Raw genomic sequence first — 20,250 nt, 5'->3', positions numbered from 1 at the left:
AGTCCCCGGCTGATCCAGAGTGCAGCCCTCATCCACCATGCAGCAGCACAGCTGAGAGACAACACGGTTATGCTTGCTTGGGAAAGCCGATCTCTAAAAGGACACAGGTGGGTCTTCGAGGAGCCTGTGAGCCAGAGGAAGCTCTTAAGGTAAGGAAAGTGGTTAAAAAACCATCCACCTGCTAGAAAGATCGATAGTTTCCCTGACCTTGGGAGAGGCTGGACACATTTCCCGATTGCTGGCTGGCCTCTCGCCTTCTCTAGCTTTGAGGATTGTTACTTCTCTGCGGATCCTCTGACCCAAGCAAATCTCAAGGCAAGTCCCCTGCTCCTCTCTCGTCTTATTTTTCAGCAAAGTGAGGGTGTCGGACCAAGTGATCTGTTAGGCCCCATCTACTCTAAAATTTGGAGATTCTGACCCTGTGACAGTTTTGTAGCCCCCAAGGGACTAGCTTCCTTCCTCCCATTGGTCACATATTTTCCGGCAGCCTGAGTCAGACCCTTAGAGCTGATTTGGACCATGGACAATTCTAGTAAATAATAATACCTGCATTGTTTCTTAGAACTTGTAAAAATACATAGAGTATTTCATTCGGTCCTTAAGAAACCCTCTGAGGAAAGAAAGGGTATCACCCTCCTCATTTTGTAGAGAGGGGAAGTTATGCTAAGGGAGGTTAAGTCACAACTGCCAAGGCGAAGAGGGTGCTACAGTCAGGGCCAAACCTCCAAACGCAAGTTTCTTAAGCTGGATAAAGCACACACATTCAACAAAAGACACATGATGAGTCTCACGGACGGGAGCAGTGAACCTTCTGGGAATCTGCCTCAGAATTCAGCCAATTAGATGAGAGAGTGTAATGGACATATATACACTATCAAATGTAAAACAGATAGCTAGTGGGAAGCAGCCGCATAGCACAGGGAGATCAGCTCGGTGCTTTGTGACCACCTAGAGGGGTGGGAGGGAGACGCAAGAGGGAGGAGATACGGGGATATATGTATATGTATAGCTGATTCACTTTATACAGCAGAAACTAACACACCATTGTAAAGCAATTATACTCCAATAAAGATGTTTAAAAAAAGAATTCAGCCAATTAGAGCCTCCAGAGCAAACCGTGTTTGTGTGAAGAGGTGAAAGTCCAAAAAGAGAGTATAGAGGTTGGAACTGCTTTTCACTTCCAAGACAAAGACTCTTGGCCTGACTCTAGGGGACAAAGGTTGTTCTTCAACTCCTCGTGCAGGGCTCTGAAAGGGCGAACAAAGGAGGGGGTTATGGAATTCATCTTCCATAGCTAGAGGAAGGCCACCAGTTCAAACCAGGGGCACTGGTGGAGGACTGGTGGGAAGTGACAATTTGGGGTGATATACTCTGGGCACTGAGCTCCGACACTATGCCAAGCCCTCAACAGAGCTTATGACTGTTGCTTACCACTTGAATTGTCTTCTGTCTCAGCCCTGAAGGAATCCTGGGATGAGGTAGGGAGCCTGTCAACAACCTAAAGGTAGGGTGAAATAAATAGGGTGTGTAACACTGATGGGGGGTATTAAAACACATACACACACTCACACACACATAGAAAGTATGCCTTCCTCTGTGGCATATAATTAAAGAAGTGTGATGCTTGTGGGTGGAGGTCTTCCCCGTCTGAGTGCAGGGCCTGCTGGAGCAGAGGAAGAACTAGCGTGACTAGAAGCAAAATGGATGATAACAATGTCACCAACAATGTGGGAATGAGCAGTGCACAGCGGAGTGACAAACTCCAAAGATACACCCAAGTTGGCGGCTCTCACCAGGAGTGACAGCAGGGCAGTGGCAGCAACAACAGAGGCTAAGGGGCAACACGTGTGGAGCTACAACAGCTGCTGCAGTAGAACTGTCAGTTAAAGTTCCTGAGCTGCTCTGGGATCAGGAAAATGTTGAGACAAGAAAGGAATATAAGCCTCAGACGAAGGTGAAGGGGAGATGCAATTAGAGGTTAACCTCCAGGAACACTTATCAAACTAAAAGTGGGGTTAATATGATTGTTTTGAGTCTTGAATCAGTAAACTCTCATCACAGACAAACTCTGCGTCTACAAACCCAAGAAGGTGAAGTTTCACAGGAACATATGTAAGTCCTGCACGTAGATTCTAAAAATCAGTTGAACTGAATAGGGCTGACAGGGTTAGCTCAGGGGTTTTGGCGACCGGAAACTCAGCAGGTGCTAATGATTTGGCTGCTAAAAAACCCCTACGAACCTCAGGCTACATTGATGAAAACGCATGTCCGGACCACTGGGCTCTTGTGGGTAGTACAGTCATCCCTTGGTATCTGCGGGGGATTAACTGCAGGACCCCACGCAGCTACTAAAATCTGTGGATGCTCAAATATCTCATATAAAATAGTGTAGTGCAGCTGGCTCTCCACATCTGCGGGCTCCACATCGCAGGAGCGGGCCCACTGTATTATGATGGGTTGTTGGTGCTGCTTCTGAAGAGGATCCCTGACATTTCATGCTTGTCTCCAGAAGCACAAACAAGATGTAAGGGGTCCAGAAACCACGTCCCACAAGGAGCAACTGGAACTAAGGAAACCGCGTGGGGATCCAAAAGTCATCTTTAATTTCTGAGTAAGACTTCTTCTTGAAAACAAATCACACTTGTGTGGCATTATGGGATATAACCAGAACCAAAGATGAGAAGGCCAATTTTGGCTCAGTGTAAAGCAGAACTTTCTAACAGAACTGTTCAAAGGTAGAAGGCGCTGCCTTAAGAAGTGGCAAAATCCCCATCTCTGGGAGTGGATTTCAAGCTGAGGCTGGATGAGCTTATGTCCAGGATACTACAGAAATGGTTCCTGCATTAGGTAGAAGCTTCGACTAAATGACCTCTGAGACTCCCTCCAGCTCTTAGAGACCAGGTTAGGGTTCTTTGCCTTGGAAACCAACAATTTCCTTCTGGAGACGAAACCCCAGAGGAACCCAGCTGTTCTGTGCACCTGTGGGGTGCAGAGGCCTGCCATAGCTTCTGTCTCAGAACTCCCCTTCTCAGCAAATGCTAATGCTCCAACTTATTTAGAATCTGGAAATAAGAAATGTATTTTTATGAAGCAAGTAGGTGTTTGTCTTCCTCGTGCCCCCTAAATGCAATCAACCAAATGTGTTTTGCCTGAGTCTCTGAAGAATGTCTCAAAAGTCCTTTCTTCTTCTCCATCCCCAGTAACACTGCCTTAGTTCAGGCCATCATCAGCTTACCTTGGGACTTTTTCAATAGACTCCTGAGTAGACTCCTTACCTCCCCTCTTATCTCCTTCAATACACCCTCTGTAGCGCAAGAAGAGTAGTTTTGAGAACTTGGCTTCTGTTTTGAATAGCTCCCCACTGACCACATGGGAGCTCTTAATGTTGAATGGAAAGCCCTGCAGCCTCATATTCTGTGACTTCCCACGCATGCCACCACCCCCTACACCACACACACACACACACACACACACACACTCACACCTTCTGCTTCAATAATACCAAACTATTTGTGACTTTTCTGAGCATACTATACTGTTATGCATCTTTGCGCCTGCGCACACTGTTCCCTCTTTCTGAGATGCCTTCTTCCTCTCCAGCCCCCACCCTACTCACCATAACTCATGTTTACACTTTTTCATACATAAAAGCTTTGCTTGGGTATAACCTTTAAGAAGCCTTCTTTTAATCTCCTCCCCAACTCACCCCATCTACAAAAGTTAATCATTCCTTCCTATTTGCTACCTCTACACCTCTGCACATGGTCCTCTTGCAGCATTTATTACGCTGTATTGAAATACAATTACTTATGTGTCTGTCTTCTCCACTGTTCTTAGGCTCCTCAAAGGTGGAACCAAGTAATATTCATCTACAACTTCCTTGCACTTAGTTCAGTGTAAGTAGATCTCCATATTTGTTGAGCTGACCTGACAGAGGGATCTTCATGAACATGTCTATCATTTGCTATGATATTGGACTTTGTATTATAATACACATGGACACCAAGCTCTACAATGAAAAACAAAGTGAAACTATTGAAATTGCCCAGTAATTTTAAGTTAAGTAAAAAGGACCCAGGGCTAAGAATTTAGTCTTAGAATGGAAGAAGGGGAAATTCTAACCTGTAAATTTCTGCTACCCTTACTGCTTTTGTTTTGAAAAGATTTAATCAGGAAGCTGGTCCCAAAGAACACTGGGTTTCTAGTCTTGGCCTTCTAAAGACGATATTCTCAAGGCAGAAACGGAACCACTCATTTTATCAAACAGTTACTGAGAGTGTACAAGGCATGGTGCTAAGCACTGGTATATTCCAGAAGAGATATTTGGAGGCTAAAGTGAAATACTAGCGGAGCTTTACCATACAGAGTTATAGGGCCATTAATACGTGTAAGTAGACTCTTGGCTTATAGTTATCCTATACTATGCACAATGACAGCTTTTAAAATAATAGTTAACATCTATTGAGTGCTCATTATGTGCTATGAACTACCCTAAGCCCTTCTTTTATGCATTCAACAAATATTTATTGAAGTCTAATATATTATAGGCACTATACCAGGTGCTAGGAATCCAAAAGCAAACAAAACATACAAACCCCCCCCCCCCCGGTCCCTAGGAATTTACATTCTACAGGGGAAGACACATAAACAAACAAATAAAACATAGAATGCCAGATGGTGACAAGTGCTATGGAGAAAGGTAAAACAGAAGAGAAATACAAAGAGCCTGATGTGGATGTGGCAGTGATGGGGGTGCAGTCATCAATGAGGTGGTCAGAGAAGATACTGGTGACAAGGTGATATGCATGCAAATACCTAAAAGTGGTAAGGAAACAAGCCATGAGAATATCTTGGGGAAGGGAGTTCTAGGCAAAGGGCAAACCAAGTACAGAGACCTAAGGCAGGAGCCTACCCGGCATGTTTGAGGGACAAGGAGGCCATGTGGCTGAGGAAGAGTGAGCGATGGACAGAGCTGGAGGAGACAAGGTCAGCGGGGTAACTGGGGACCAGAACATGAAGGACCGTGTTAGTCATTATGAGGACTCTGGTTTCCATATTGAGTGACTGGGACCCCATTTGAGGGTTCTGACATGTTTTTGTTTGTTTGTTTAGTTGCGGCATGCAGAATCTTTAGTTGTGGCATGCAAACTCTTAGTTGTGGCATGTGGGATCTAGTTCCCTGACCAGGGATTCAATCTGTGCCCCCTGCATTGGGAGCATGGAGCCTTAGCCACTGGACCACCAGGGAAGTCCCTGACATGATTTTTAAAAGATCGTTCTGTTTGCTATGTTGAGAATAGACTATAGACGGACAAGAACTTAAGTAGAGAAGCTATTGCAATAATCCAGGTGAGAAATGACAGGGGCTTGGAACAGGATGGTAGCAGTGGAGTGCTGAGGAGAGGCTGGTTTCTAGACGTATATTTAAGTAGAGATGACAGGATTTGTTGATGGAATTGATACAAGGCATGACAAAGAGAGAAAGAGGAATCAGGGGTGACTTCATGGGTTTTGGCCTGAGCAACTGAGTAGCTAGAACTGCCCTTTACTGAGACAGAAGACTGTCAAGAATGCAGCTTTTTCTTGGGGCCGGGGGGTGGGGGTGGGGGGTGCCGGATGGGGAGGAGAGATCAGGGGTTTAACTTTGATTGTATTGCATTTGAGATACCTACTAGATATCCAACTGGAGATGTAAAGCAGCTAGTTAAGGGAGAGAGTCAAGCTGGAGTTATACATTTGGAAGTAGGCACCATATAGACGGTATTTAAGGTCATGAAACTGGAAGAAATCATCAAGGGGTATAAACATAGAAGAGAAGAAAAAAGACTGAGGACTAAGCTCTAGGGCACCCCAACATTTACAGATCAGAGAGATGAGGGGGAACTTTAGAAGGAGCAGTGAGGGAGGAGAAAAACCAGGACAGCAAAGTTCAGCCTCTGAAATCCTCATGCAGATATGTGACTAGAAACTATCCCTAAGCTCCCTTTTCTCATCTCCCTTAAATCCCAAATTTCCCACAGTTGAAATAACTTTATTTTTGTTGTCATTAAAGTATAAGATGTCTTCCAATTTGTGGGCTACACCACCTGTGGTACTATTCAGTTTTCCCTTCATTCCAGGTCATATCCAAGTCTTGCCTCAATGTTACCATCTGTGATAAATGATGACTTGCAGCAGATAGAGATGTGAATTCAGGCATTAGAGATGCTGTGTAGACACAGAAAAAGAAGTGTTAGGATCTGGTTATCTCACCTTACTGTAAACCCACAGCCAAGTCAGGTTCAATCAAGGCCATGCCCACATTCTGCTGCTCTACATAGATGCACCAAGGTGCCATTTTGCCCTGCCAAAATAACTCTTGCTGGATAATTCTCCTCACTGTCTCACCAGGCCAAGCACCTGATTGTCAGGAGAAAACAAAAACTATCATTGCAAAATTGAAGTATACTCAGCTTTTCCTTATTTCTTTTTAACCAGCACGGATGGGGGTGGGAGGGGATAAAAAGCAAAAAAAAACATGGTCTTAATGATGTAGCTACAACTTAATTTTTCCAGACAGATCCAAGCCTGGTTCTTATAAACTGGAAAGAAAATCTGAGCAACAAAAGAAGGGTTCTAATCAGAAGACTGGGAACATAAGACTAAGTTTCCCACTCACTGGGCTCTTTCCTAGGTAAAAAGGCTTAGAACAGCTCAAAATAATATCTTATAAGCATTTTGACCCTTTTAAAATCACACAGAGCCCTTGAATACAATAAGCAAACAGGCTGGGTGGCTTTAGGTCTGTCCGCAGCTGCAGGCAAGATGATGCATTTAGCCATATCCGCCCCCACAAAGGTTGGTTCCCCCACATGCCACCCCAGCAGTACCCGGATGAAAATGTGGATTTTTTTTTTTTGGCAGCCGAGAAGCTGATACATGGTCCTATTACAGTCCTAGGCACCTATTAAATATGATTGAAACAATGCCCATTGGAAGTCTTAAAACCTTAACAACCAGTTTTACTTCCAAAATAAAGTAAACTGCCAAAAGTTCTGATAAAAGTGACAATTTATATTTTTAAGTAGTACAACTGGAATTTTCCTATAGCTATAGACAAAGGAATTCTTACTCAGATAAGTAGAAGAGCACCAATAAATTTAAGGTAGCTTATGCAAGTTAGGCACTAATGAATGTCATCTTCTGTTTTGTCATGAAAAAAGATCTTTCTGCTGCTAAAGGAGACTGATTTAGATTATGAATAGCTGTAGTGATTTGCAAAAATGGCTCCAGAGAGATAGAATGAGACTCCATATACTCACGGCACTTGAGGTTTCTGCCCTTTTTGTTGAAAATTAATTTGTCCTGTGGGTTATTGGATTCTAGCTCAGCCAATGTATATTGCTCAGTCATCACAAATTTACTTAAAATTTAGTGTAGCTGAAGTTCATTCAACAAGACAAAAGTCTACAGTTGAAAGCTTCTAAAAATCTTTTTTAAAAACTGGCTAACAGTGTAATTGAAAGTGCTGGCGTCTAACTAGATTCACATAATGTTTTGCAGGTATCAATATATACTATATCACTATGTTAGAAATAGATTTTTCACTTATTTCCCAAGAAAAAGCAGATAGGGAAGATTTATCATCCTTTGGTAAAAGGACATTTTGCTTGAAGTTTCCATATTCTGAAAAAATACAAACCCCTAGATTCAGATTTGATTCTGGAGTATGTACCATACAGTTCATTCATTTACGTATTTTGTGTAAGTTCAAAACAAATATTTTTAAAAGCAAATAGACTATACAACTCCTAATGTTTCCAAATCCCAAACACATTACACTAGAAAAAAATTTTAAGTATCTAAATTCTGTCTCCCTGTTTCAGCAACTCTTACTGCAGGTCACTCACTTCCTACTTAGGATGCTACAACGTAGAGGCTTATAGACTGGGAGGGTCAGAGCAAAGAGAGTCATACTTCAGACAGAGCATCAGGATACAAATCACTTGCTTTTGACAAAGAGAACACTAGTTTAGTGGCCATGCTCCTTTACCCAACGATAATGAGAGGAAAAGAAAAGGGAGTATTCTTCAAAAGGGGCTCTTGTGAGAAGATACAAAGGAGACATAAAAAAAGAACAAGCAGCTAATGGTGAGAAACAGAGCAGTTTTTAATTAATCACTCCCTTAAAGTGATTTTCCTTAATATAATCTGTATTTTTCATTTTTACACATTTAAATATGTGTATTTAACACATTAAACACGTTTAAATGTGTGCTTAACAGTCTTTTTTCCCTTTGAAAATCTAGCTGAATCTCAAAACTTAATAGCTAAAATCACACTAGAGAACCTCAACCGTGATTAGGGCCATTGGGGTAGCTCCTAATTAAACTGATACACCGGAGGCCACAAACATTATTTGTTCAGTTCATTTATAGCTGAAAGATTACTAGATAATAAGACTGCTTTCTATTGAAATAATATATTACAAAGCAATTAACAGCTAAACTGAAGTGGTAAAAACATTAGGATATATCATCTCATTAAGAAAAGAAAGCAAATAGTATTGGGGGTGACCTAAACCATAGTTTTGGACTTTTTTTGGAGAGCAGCTTTTGTTTTATTCCTTGCACTTAGATTACAACTGAACTACACAACTGATAAAGTTCAAACTCTGAAGCGATCAGCTCTTTGCTTGAGGTACCATTGCTCAAATGAGATACAGAGTGCTAACCAAATCATGACACAGTGGACTGGAAATTTTACATTAATAAACCTCTTCCAGTGGAGAACTAAATAACTTTTACAGTTTTATCTACGGTTATTTGTTTCTCTGAAGATTTATGGTCCTCAGAACAGATATGCATCTTATCTTTCACTTTCCAGATTAAAGAAAGATGATTTTAAACAGGCTTCTGACTGGCATAATCTGGAATTGCAGATGATCTCAATTTTTTAAAAAATGCTAACAGTGAACTTGCAAGTCAAATGAAAATGACTGCACGTGTCAGGTGCACAGGGGGAAAAAATCTGCATACAGCTAAAGAAGGCTGATCTTCTATTACCAATACTGATCCCCTTGCCCTACCTTGAATCAGCCAGGTGCAATCTGTACATGCTTAACCAGGAATTAAAACTCTTCATGCTGCTGCTGCTTTAATTGATTGATGCTAAAAGTTTAGAAAATAAAACCTAACCAGCTATTACAAAGCGCCTTTAACCAAGCCTTTTCCTTTGAAAGCAGGATCTTCAATTGAAACTGGCAGACCACATTTTTAGGTTTCAAGGAGCTCTGTCATTCTACAAGGAATGTGTCTGCCACTTCACAGGATAGCTTGAGCTGAAAGACATGTACTTTGAATCAGAGAATCAATAGAACACTTAATGGACAATTAGGAGAACAGCTGTAGGACTGTCAGAGACCCATCTGTACACAGCTCAAACAGCAAGCCTGGACAGGGCCTGGGAAACAAAGTACACTGCTCCAGGGCACTGGTCCCAGTACAAAATCTCCCTTTCATTTCTCATTTAATGTTAATATAGTGTTCTTTTTCATTACAAATTTTAACACGTGTAGAAAATTATGGAAATTGCTTAAGCCATTTGTCAACTTATATCATGTGAATTGATCAATAAATTTCAGTACTTTGTTGTTAATGTAGATAAATTTTGGCATTTAATTAAGCTCCAGTGAAAATGTGGCCACTTTTAATTTCAGCAGATGCTGCCGTTTCATTTGTAATACATAACTACAGGGGTAAATACAACCCAATCATGAATTATCACTAAATATTTATAGACAACATAGCAATTCCGAAAACAGACACAAAAGATTTTTACAATGAAACAATTACTATGAGCAAAATCTGAAATAGGTGTTGACGAACTCTAATAGGAGCTGTGAACAGAATCTTAATACAGTAGCTCTGCAAAAGAATTCCATGTGTATATTTTTGTCTCATGATCCTGCCTCCATAGATTACTCTCTATTAGGCAGAAATAATTTCGGATTTTTTTCACAGAATTGTTCCAAATGTTAAAAGATAGTTTTCTAAGTTTGTGGAAGCTTATGAAAATTCATAAATTAAGATTAAAAACCCATTACTTCTTTTTACTAAATTTATTCAGATACAGTTGGAAACCCTCTCTTAATAAGAGGAAAATCTTACAATGCTTATTTCACAGACATGATTTGGATTTGGAGTATAAGGTTGGTCAAGAGGACACTGGGATGGGAAAAGGAGGCAAGATGCTAGACAATGGGAAAAGGAGAATGAACTTTTTAGGCTTCCTCCATATGGCCTGAGGGGTCCCAAAATGAAATCCTGTTCCTGACAGCCAGAAGCCCGATAGCCTTAACCCTCCGTGGCGTAGTCTGACATGATAAACTGCTGTATCTCATTTGAGGGGGAAGAGGCTACCTCTTGGTGATTCTGCTGGTGCCTTCAGGGAAAAGCGGATTTAAAATCACATTGCTGTCTTTACAGTGTAATCCACTCCGTAACACCCATTCCCACCATTGTCTACATGCTTCAGTAAGAGGGCCCTTCTGGCAGTGCAATCACTGCCTTTTCAGCAGAAAAGCAGACCTGAGTGCTTGTGCGTAGCGCCTTTGTAAGTATTTTTAAAAATAAAGTTTAGGGAAATCAAAGCTGATCCCTCATTCTTATCTTCCCAGTGTCTCTACGTCAAGCTGGCCATCACTGCCACGCCAGTTTGGCACTTTCTGTTGTTCTGGCAGAGAAGTACCTGGTCGGAGAAGATGATTCTCTAAGTTCAGACTCTATTAGAGAAATTAGAATGCAGCAGCCAAAGGGAAAATGGATTTGGTCTTCTTGCTGAACCAAATTACACATCTAAATTCCCAGCCAAAATTCTCCCTCTGGCTCACTCTCACATGTTCATATTTCTTTTTATTCCAAAACTTAAATTTCCTGGGACTTGAAGTCTTCTTTTTATACCCCTAGAGAATAAAAGGGGCTGGAAAATTCACCTCAGATCTCACGCAGATAATCAGGGATATTTTTGTAATCTCTGAAATCTAGAACTTCACAACGTCATAATCCTAGCATTTTCCTGAGTTGTGTATGTCTGTGAATTTCTTTGTCTTTAGGGGAAACTGAGGAAAGATATAGGTTATTGCCTGGGCTAAGGAAATACTGGCATTTGTTGGATGTTTGATATGGGCATTAAAAAGGTAAGAAAGTTAAGATATAAGATTGGTTGAGAAACAAAAATTGAGATTCTAAAAAACTGAGATGATAATGGATTAAAGATGACCACAAAATTCTTTGTCATTTCTCTCATCAGTAAATGGAGTGTATTTCCTCTACCTGTGAATCTGGGCTGGCCTTTTGCTTTTGCTCAATAGAATTTAGCAGAAGTGACACTGTGCAAGATCCCGGCACGAGCCTTTTGAAGGCCTGGAAGCTACGGCATTTGTGCTCTCTTAGGAGTTGCCATGCACTAAAAAGTTCAGGTTAGACTAGCAAATGATGAGAGGTTACTTGGAGAGGGGTCTTGGAAGATGACACCATCTTGGCTGTTCCAGCCCAAGACATGACTGACTACAGCTTCATCACGAGGAGCAGAAGAACCTTATAGCTGAACTCAATCCACCCACAGAACCACGAGGAGAAACAAATCCTTCTTAGGTTAAGCTGTGACATTTTCAGGTGTTATGTTACATGGCAATAGATAAGTGAAACAGATTTTATACTAGAAATCTCCATTCGTTTTCTTCTCACATCTGACTTTCCTTTTGAAGTTTTGCCAACTGGCAGTCATCACCTGTTTTCCTATTCCTCTTGCAGAAGTGACTCAATAACAATATCACAAAAAGCCAAGATATGAATTGGGAGGGAGGGGTAGAATTTTTTTTTAAAAAGGAACTCAGACTGGGACTTCCCTGGTGGGGCAGTGGTTAAGAATCTTCCTGCCAGTACAGGGGACACGGGTTCGATCTCTGGTCCGGGAAGATCCCACGTGCTGCAGAGCAACTAAGCCTGTGCGCCACAACTACTGAGCCTGCGTGCCACAACTACTGAAGCCCACGCGCCTAGAGCCCTTGCTCCACAATGAGAAGCCACCGTAATGAAAAGCCCACGCACCGCAACAAAGAGTAGCCCCCACTCGCTGCAACTAGAGAAAGCCCACGCGCAGCAACGAAGACCCAATGCAGCCAAAGATAAATAAATATAAATTAAAAAAAAAAAAAGAACATAGACTGATTCCCTCTGCTCTTAGTTTTCTATTTTCTCTCTTGATGGTTTCACTCACTATCCCAAGTCTACATCAATGCTCAAATTGGACACCAAAGGAAAGGCAACTTCTGTAACAAGAACTCCATCCCTTTTCAGGACTCTAGTCTTGAAAGTCAACTGAATGACCTAATTTACTTAAATAAGAGTAGACTTTTAAAAAGACATCAGTAGATGTTCTGCTATCTATATTAAAGCTACCAAATATTAACTCTTTAAAATGAATTTTCTCTCAGCTAAAAGAACAAACTGAATTCTAATTAGAGCTCTGTCCTACATAGCTGTGTAACTTGGGCAAATAATTTTATCTTTGGCAGCCTTGGTTTCCTCATCTGTAAAAAGAAGACAATGGACTAGATAATCTTTAAGGTCCCAAAAACTTGGCCACCTTTCAAAGATATATGTCATTTTTCAGGTGATGCCAGCTCACTTGTAATCCCTTATTGCAATCATGTTAGTGTCAACTAAAAAGTCCTTCTCTATTGCCCAAGGCAGGAGTGAATATATCCCTAATCTAATATTCTACCCCTGAATAATTGAGGTGATTGTATAATTAACTTTCTCTCAGAAAGCATAATCCTATTTTTTTTTTACTCCATCATGCTATAAGAACAAAGAAGTATGACAATTTGTCTTACAATGCAGTTCTCTAAATGGATACCCATTCTTCATAAAGTTCATAAGAAGTCAGTACGTGTTTTGTTTGTGGGAAAGATCTGAGAGGAACTGAGAGAGGGTAATAGCTTTTGCATGGAAGGTAACAGCTTCAAAACTTACTGATTCTTATGTCATATCTGACACTTAAAATTCTGTTGTATTTCAGGGGGTCTTCATGAAACCTTGCTAACTTCTGGGTTTTGTCAGAAACAGGATATTAATGTGTCATATACATCTAATTAAAAAAACAAGCAAAAATAAAAAACTTAGGGCTCTCTACCTCATTGTATTACTGTAGTAAATATTTGGCATGGTAGATAATGGTAAAGTTAGTTTTAACTTATAATATCTAGGAAAAGAACAACATGGTTCATTAATTCTACATACAATCCCAAAATTTAGCAGTTTCAACCATTTATGCAGTCAAATAGATCTGGGGTGGAATCCTGAATGAATCATTTACCAGCTGGGTAGCCTTGGGCAATCTGATTAATCTCTCTGAGTCTCAAGTTTCTTCCGTATAAAGCACAGATTTCTGTCTATGGCATAAAAATGAGATAATACGTATAAAGTGCCTAGAATAGTAAGCACTTAGTAAACAGAAGTTACAACTAAATGTGAACTCCATGAGAGCAGAAACCTTGCCTGTTTTGTTCACATGTCTATCTCAAGTACATAGATAAGCTGTATAAGTAAAGGATTATTTCTCTGGCCAACAGTTCCAACTTCTTTCCGTGGCCTTGTTACATTGTTTATCAAGGAGAAATCATTTTGTTTGAGTTTCATGCCCTGTAACCTCCTGTGCTCATTAAAACAAGGAATGAACCATCTAAAAGATAAAAATCAGAGGGATAAACTCTGCATAGATCACTGATCCCTGGTAAATTAAAAGTTATGAGCATGAACTGAAGACAACCATGGCTCATGTGGAATAGGAAGATCCCTGATCACAAAATAGGTACCTCTGGAAGCTGTACTAACTACCTTTACAAAGGCCACACCTTAGGTGAGCTTCTGCTTTGGTAAGTTTTCTAACAAACAAGCGGATTGGGTTTTGGGGATTCCTGTGGAGTAGCTGAAATTCAGTCTAGTAGAGGAATAAAACGGAAAGAGGTTCTCGACAATTTTCCCCAAGTCAATCAGTGACCAAAATGAAATTATAACTCACATTGCTTAATTTTCCAATCGTTATTCATTATTGACCATACTTATTTGCTTCCTATATTGAGAAACAATCTGCTTAGTGGTATGAAGCAACATTAGAAAACAAGGTATATAACACATGTTCTCAATCTTCCTTCAAGGAATCCTTCCTTCAGGCTGAATTTGCAACATACCAGAAGAAATCTTACAAAGATCGATGATCAAAGCCTGCCCAGGGGTCCTGCTGCCCCAGATGGAGAATCAATTCTGGTTCATTTTCATACGAACCTACTTCTAGTGTGGCAAACAGTAATTGAGGATAAGATTATTCCATCCCAAACTATACCAAATCTATGCCTAATCGATCATCTCTTATGAAATGAGTCAGTTTACTGTGTCTCTACATATGGCAGACACAAAATACAAAAAGATTCACACTCCAAAACAAAACTACTGAAGTCCAATCTTCCTATAATTACAGAGAATTAATATGGCTATAGGTAAAGCTAAAGCCAATGAAGATATAAGACTTAAAAGCAGAAAAGAGAGGGGTATCTGCCACAGTGGGGGGGGGGGGTGGAGCGTGTCAAATCATAAATATGGAACCTGGTATTAATTGTTCTAAGTCCTTGATAGCAATGGTATATGACATGAACTCATCCAAATCACAGTGACTACTTTCATCTTTCTCCATTCCCACTCCTGTGAGAAGGAAGACAGCGGAAATAGGAGCATAGAGTTTATAAGAAGCATTACCATGGACAGAACTCGGGCTAAAACTTGGGTGTCTTGTTCTTTGCACTCAGGGTTGAATATACCAAGTTATAGAAGAGTTTTCATTTGATTCTAAACCTTCACTTTCATATCACCTTGCTTGTAGCTCTTGAGATTTTAAGATTCTAAGAGCTAGTCTATCTAAATGCAAACAACAATAATAATAATGGTGTTTCTTTTCTTTACGTGTTAATATTAAGAAAGCATCCTTCTTTATGTTGCGGAAGTCAGGCAAACCATAATCAAGGTCTGTCTGGGCTTGAGGAGAAGCGGACTCCATTCAGAGATTGTGGGTTTGCTTCAATTTCCAGAGTATACCAAATAACTTCAGAGGATCACAGAGACCCTAATGCTAGTTCTTCTTGAGAAGTTGATGTTTACATGTGCATAAAATGTATATTAGAAGTATATTAATGCAATTCTATCTCAACAGATTTAATTCTTAAATGCTACATATACTTGTTTAATCTCCCATTTTAAAAGTAGAAAAGGTTAGATTATAACATCAGGTTAGCTCTCTTTGAAGCAGGTAATAATTAAGTTGATTCACTGTTGCAATTACTGTCAAATCCCCCTTAATTACCAGAGATTTTATAGCAGCTTCATTATACGTCTGCTGTAATGCATTGTGGCCCTAAGGAGAAGTGTTGCAGGAAATTCTGCATAGCATGGATAATTCTAACATGCAGTTACAGCTTCCAGCAAAAGCTTCTGCACTAAATTTATCTTTTTTTTGACATTTCTCCCTGTTACCCAAGCAGTTAAATGAGGTAACAATAATAAAATACCGACCTAACTTTGAAAGTTACAACTGATTTCTCCATAGATATTAAAAACAAACAAAAAAATAGATGAAGGGATAAATTAGCCTTCCGTAATTCCTGAAGAAGCATTAAATTATGTTTAATAATGAATTTAGATTATGGCATTCAAATAGATGTGAGATCTATATCTAAATCACAGGTATACCTCATGTTTCTACTTCTTATGGATATTTCTTAATATGATAAGCAAGACATTATTGCTGAATCCCTAACAGATAATCTTGAAGAGAATTATCAACCACTTTTTATTTATCAATGATTTTTCAACTAATTTCTGGGAAAAGTAATCATTTAAAATAGGTCATTTTTAAGTTTCCAAATCACTGCTTGTTTTCACTGGAAAAATCTTTACAAATCAGAGCCTATAAATTGAGTAAAGTTCAAAACAGATAACTGAATAATGTCTCTCACAGATCTTTTTTTGACCAAGGAATTTACTCCACAGAATATATTAGATTCAGAAAGAGTTGCAGTGTCAATGACACTATTGGCAGCTGTGTTAACAGTTAAGGGCCTGGCTTTGTACAGCAATACAGTTATTAAATTTCTCCAGAGACCATGACTCATTAATCAAATATTCATACATCTCTGTAAATACACACTGAACAGAGAATACCCTTAGAGCTGAGTATCCCAATACAAGTGCTCTTTCATGTAACACTGACAAAATCCTGAGAACATGCGGTCATGTTTTGCATTTCTAATGCACTATGTACTCTTTAATACTCCATTTCCTAAAAACAGAACACAAATGATCTTACTGATGGCAAGTGTTAGAGGGTTACAATTAAAATTATTCCACTATTGCTTCATACCATCTTTTTTTAAAATGAGGACAGTGAATCAATTCTTCTGTTCTTTGTTTACCATCAAACAAGTAATTTTTTCCCAGGCGGATGAAGAAACCCAGGCCATGCTCCTATTAATACAAGAATTTGTATTAGCATGAAAACAACAAATCACTACTTAAACTAGGGAGGCCAAATAACTTAACATATTAGCAGACATGAACTTGCTATATTTTGCAAAGTCCTCAGTCTGTTTTCTACCACTGGGAGTTTTCCCCCTATTGTACAGTAACAAAAGGTCTTTCTCAATTGTGGTCTCTGGAAAATTGGGGTCTGAAGGCCAGGCAAAGAAGAGAGGGCTCAAACTGTCGCCTCATAAGGCTACTAAGATCAGACTCTTCACCTCAGGGTAAGTAGGATGTACTACTCGAAGGGAAGAGAGAAAAGGAGCATCTTACGAAAACTTCCCATCTATTTAGCAGTTTCTCAAACAACGGGAATCTGATTCTCAACACCAGTAAAACATAAGCAAAGCTGTCAAGTGTCTCTCATCTCTTCTTCAACCTCTTCAAACTGCCTATGTCTTTATTCCCAGTTTTCCAAAATTCTGGCTACATTAGGTCAAAGGCTACCCTTCGACAGCTGGCCCCATTTTCATCCCCATCCAGCCCAGCCTTCCTCCACTCTTATGTGCCATTTTCACTAGCGCCTGCTTCTCGGTCCTTTGGAACCTCTAACTCACTACCCTCCAGGGAAACCTAGAACAGCCTTTGGAATCAGGAGAGGTTTAAATCCCAGATCTGCAAATTATCAACTGTGCTAACCTGGCAAGTTACTGTATCTGAAATGTCAGTTTCCTCATCTGTAAAAGATGATAAAAATAACTAATATCCCAGGATCTTTGTGTAGATTAAATGAAATAATGTTTTTTATAAAATACTTGGTAAGTACCCAATAAATGGCAGCTGTTGCAATTGTTATCATCATTGCAATCATTAACCCTCTTTCTCTTCACACTGACTCAAACTTTTCTTTCCCTGACGATACTGATTCCCATCCAAACTCAACCAGCAGAGACTCCTCCTTCTATCTGAATCCCTCCCATTGTGTGTGTGTGGGGGTGGTGGTGAGGGTGGCTCTGCATTCCCGCTTCCAGGTGCTGCTCTGTCATCATCTCACACCCTCTCCTCCTGATGTGCATCCATCTACTTCAACACTAAAAATGCTCCATCTCCGGATTTCAGCCTGAACTTCTGCCTTGCCTCATCCTCATCATCCTCACGACCTTCTGTCATTCCGTTTCTCCCACTTCCTCACTTTAAAGCCTTTGGGAACCTGGTAAAGTCTATGGGCCCATTCTCAATAAAATATTTTAAAATGTAAATGAAATGCACATGGTTACAAAGGGAATAGTTATGAAAATATTTTAAAATTTGATATATAGTAATATATTGGCTTCTTTATCAACACATTAATGAGTCCTAGCAGCAAGTCCTACCATAATTTCAAGGCAGTGTAAATATTTCAAGATAACCGCATTAACCATGGTACGAAAGAATTTATGATTTCTATGAGTTGCAAAGTCCTAGGTACTGCTAATATTACTATACTTTTTTGCCTACATTCTTAGTGGAAGGAAATGCTATGTTTTAGTTAGATGTTAATGAAAATAAAGATGTAATTTTTTTCACATCCAAGTTCACAGACCCTTGATTTCTACTCATGGATTCATCAGGTTAAGAACCTCTACATTAAATGACTTACTCTTCCTCAGCCCCACCTAAATTCACTAAGTTCATCCATAGACTCTACAGAATTATATCAAAGTAAAACAGACTCTAAGGATAGGGCTTGAGAAATCATCTTCAATTTTAAATCTTCATGTTTTGTTTTTTGTGGGTTTTTTTGCGGTACACGGGCCTCTCACTGTTGTGGCCTCTCACGTTGCAGAGCACAGGCTCCGGACGCGCAGGCTCAGCGGCCATGGCTCACGGGCCCAGCCACTCCGTGGCATGTGGGATCTTCCCGGACCGGGGCACGAACCCGTGTCCCCTACATCGGCAGGCAGACTCTCAACCACTGCACCACCAGGGAAGCCCAAATCTTCATGTTTTAGTGTTAGAACTAAACCCCAGTTCTTCTGACTTCTATACCCTTTGTTTCTTCCTTCATACATCCTTGCTCCTGTGGCTCTCCTCCCAGGCATCTACCTACTTACATGTAAATTTCAGCCTGACCCTCAAGATCCTCAGTAATATAGCTTTGACATATGTTTCATTCTTATCACTTATTCTTCTATCCACATCATTGCAGGATGTTTATTATCATCATTCCCTCACTAAATGCCACCAGTGCTCCCTGGTCAGTAGAACAACCAAAAGCAGCCACATTCACCTCAAACGTGCCCTATGGGGATAACCCTCCACCCCAACCCCATTTTCATTTAGAAAACATGTCCACAGACCCTGTCTCTGAGTCTTTGTGTTGTTTCCTTATTAGCCCCACTACTTACTTCACCACTGCCTATATATCAGACTTTTAGGGTTCATCTCAACTGACACCTCCTCCATGAAGACATTCCTAATCTCCATAACCAGATGTGAGCTCTCTTTTGAAATCAAATACAATTTTATTTTATAGAATTTCTATTATAATTCTTCTCTTCCCCTACAAAGTGTGACCATCTTTTGGTGTATTTTCCCCACCCTTAAGTAAATCTGTAAGCTTCCTGACAGAAGTGTCACTTTTTTACCTCAAGGTATTCTATAAAGCCCGACAGACACTCAATATTGGAGTGGAATTAAGAAGTTTTAGGGGGTTTGATTTTTTTTCTTTTCTTTTCTAACTCTTGTTCTTCAATGCCAGTTCCAAAAACAAAAAACCTACTCTTAAAGCCTTTTCAAATATTAAGACAGAGATGAATGAAATCTTGACAACAGTTTTAAAGGCTAACACTTATTGAGTACTCACTATGTGCCAGGCATTTTTCTAAGTGTTTTTACATGTTTCCTCACTTAATCCTCACAATTGCCCAATGTGATAGTTACTATTATCCATATTTTATAGATGAGATTAAGTTACTTGCTCAAGGCCATGTACATAGCTAGTAAGTGCTAAAGTCACAATTTGAACAGAGCCAGTCTGACTCTATAGTTTAACCAGTTCATTTATGCCATCTTCACGGTGGAACACTGGAACTTGACAGGGAAATTAAGTATCTGTTTTTCCCTAAATATAAGGATTCATAATTTTTTCCAAACTAGTAGTATTAAGTGAATACGTAAAGTCTTAATTTTGAAACACTTGTTCTGGCTGTAATCTAGTGTAATTTGATATGCTCTTTTACAATATGACCATACCTATACGACCTATGTTTTGCATATTTTATTCCTTTGCAAACAAGTATCTTTGGTGTTTGGGGCCAACTCCATACTATGTGGAAATTCAATAACACTTTATGTTTTAAAAATAAAGACTGAAAAAAAAAGAAGAAAAATTTTGCAGAAATTGACAAGCTGAAATTAATATGAAAATACAAGGTGTTCAGAATTGCCAAAATTATCTTGAAAAAGAACAAAGTTAGAGGACTCACACTTCTCAGTTTCAAAATTTACTACAAAGCTATAGTAATCAAGATAGCATGGTACTGGATAAACAAGGACCTACTGTACAGCACAGAGAACTATATTCAATATCCTGTGACAAACCACAATGGAAAAGAATATGAAAAATTGTATAGAGATGTATAACTGAATCACTTTGCTGTACAGCAGAAACTAACACAACACTGTAAATCAACTATACGTCATATACATACGGCATGAG

At 39.7% G+C, this 20,250-nt stretch overlaps 1 protein-coding gene across 6 annotated transcripts in view; it reads right to left on the bottom strand.

The window, feature by feature from the left end:
• ATG4C (autophagy related 4C cysteine peptidase) overlaps positions 1–20,250 on the bottom strand; it is a 134,967-nt gene that overhangs the window by 19,011 nt on the left and 95,706 nt on the right. For 2 of the 6 annotated variants that reach the window (XR_003434296.1, XR_003434297.1), the window contains exon 13: positions 6,087–6,207. The gene's annotated coding sequence lies outside the window, so the exon portion shown is untranslated. Of the gene's footprint in view, positions 1–1,009; positions 7,666–16,538; positions 16,557–20,250 lie in introns of those variants that run through there. The other 4 variants (XR_003434293.1, XR_003434295.1, XR_003434294.1 and 1 more) reach the window with 4 other exon arrangements.

The sequence above is a fragment of the Aethalodelphis obliquidens genome, unplaced genomic scaffold (genome assembly GCF_003676395.1).
Source record: "Aethalodelphis obliquidens isolate GAN/ISIS:26980383/991018 unplaced genomic scaffold, ASM367639v1 scaffold13, whole genome shotgun sequence".
Taxonomy (NCBI): domain Eukaryota; kingdom Metazoa; phylum Chordata; class Mammalia; order Artiodactyla; family Delphinidae; genus Aethalodelphis; species Aethalodelphis obliquidens.
Note: the sequence above shows the minus strand (reverse complement) of the source record. Positions and strands in the feature narration are given on the sequence as shown.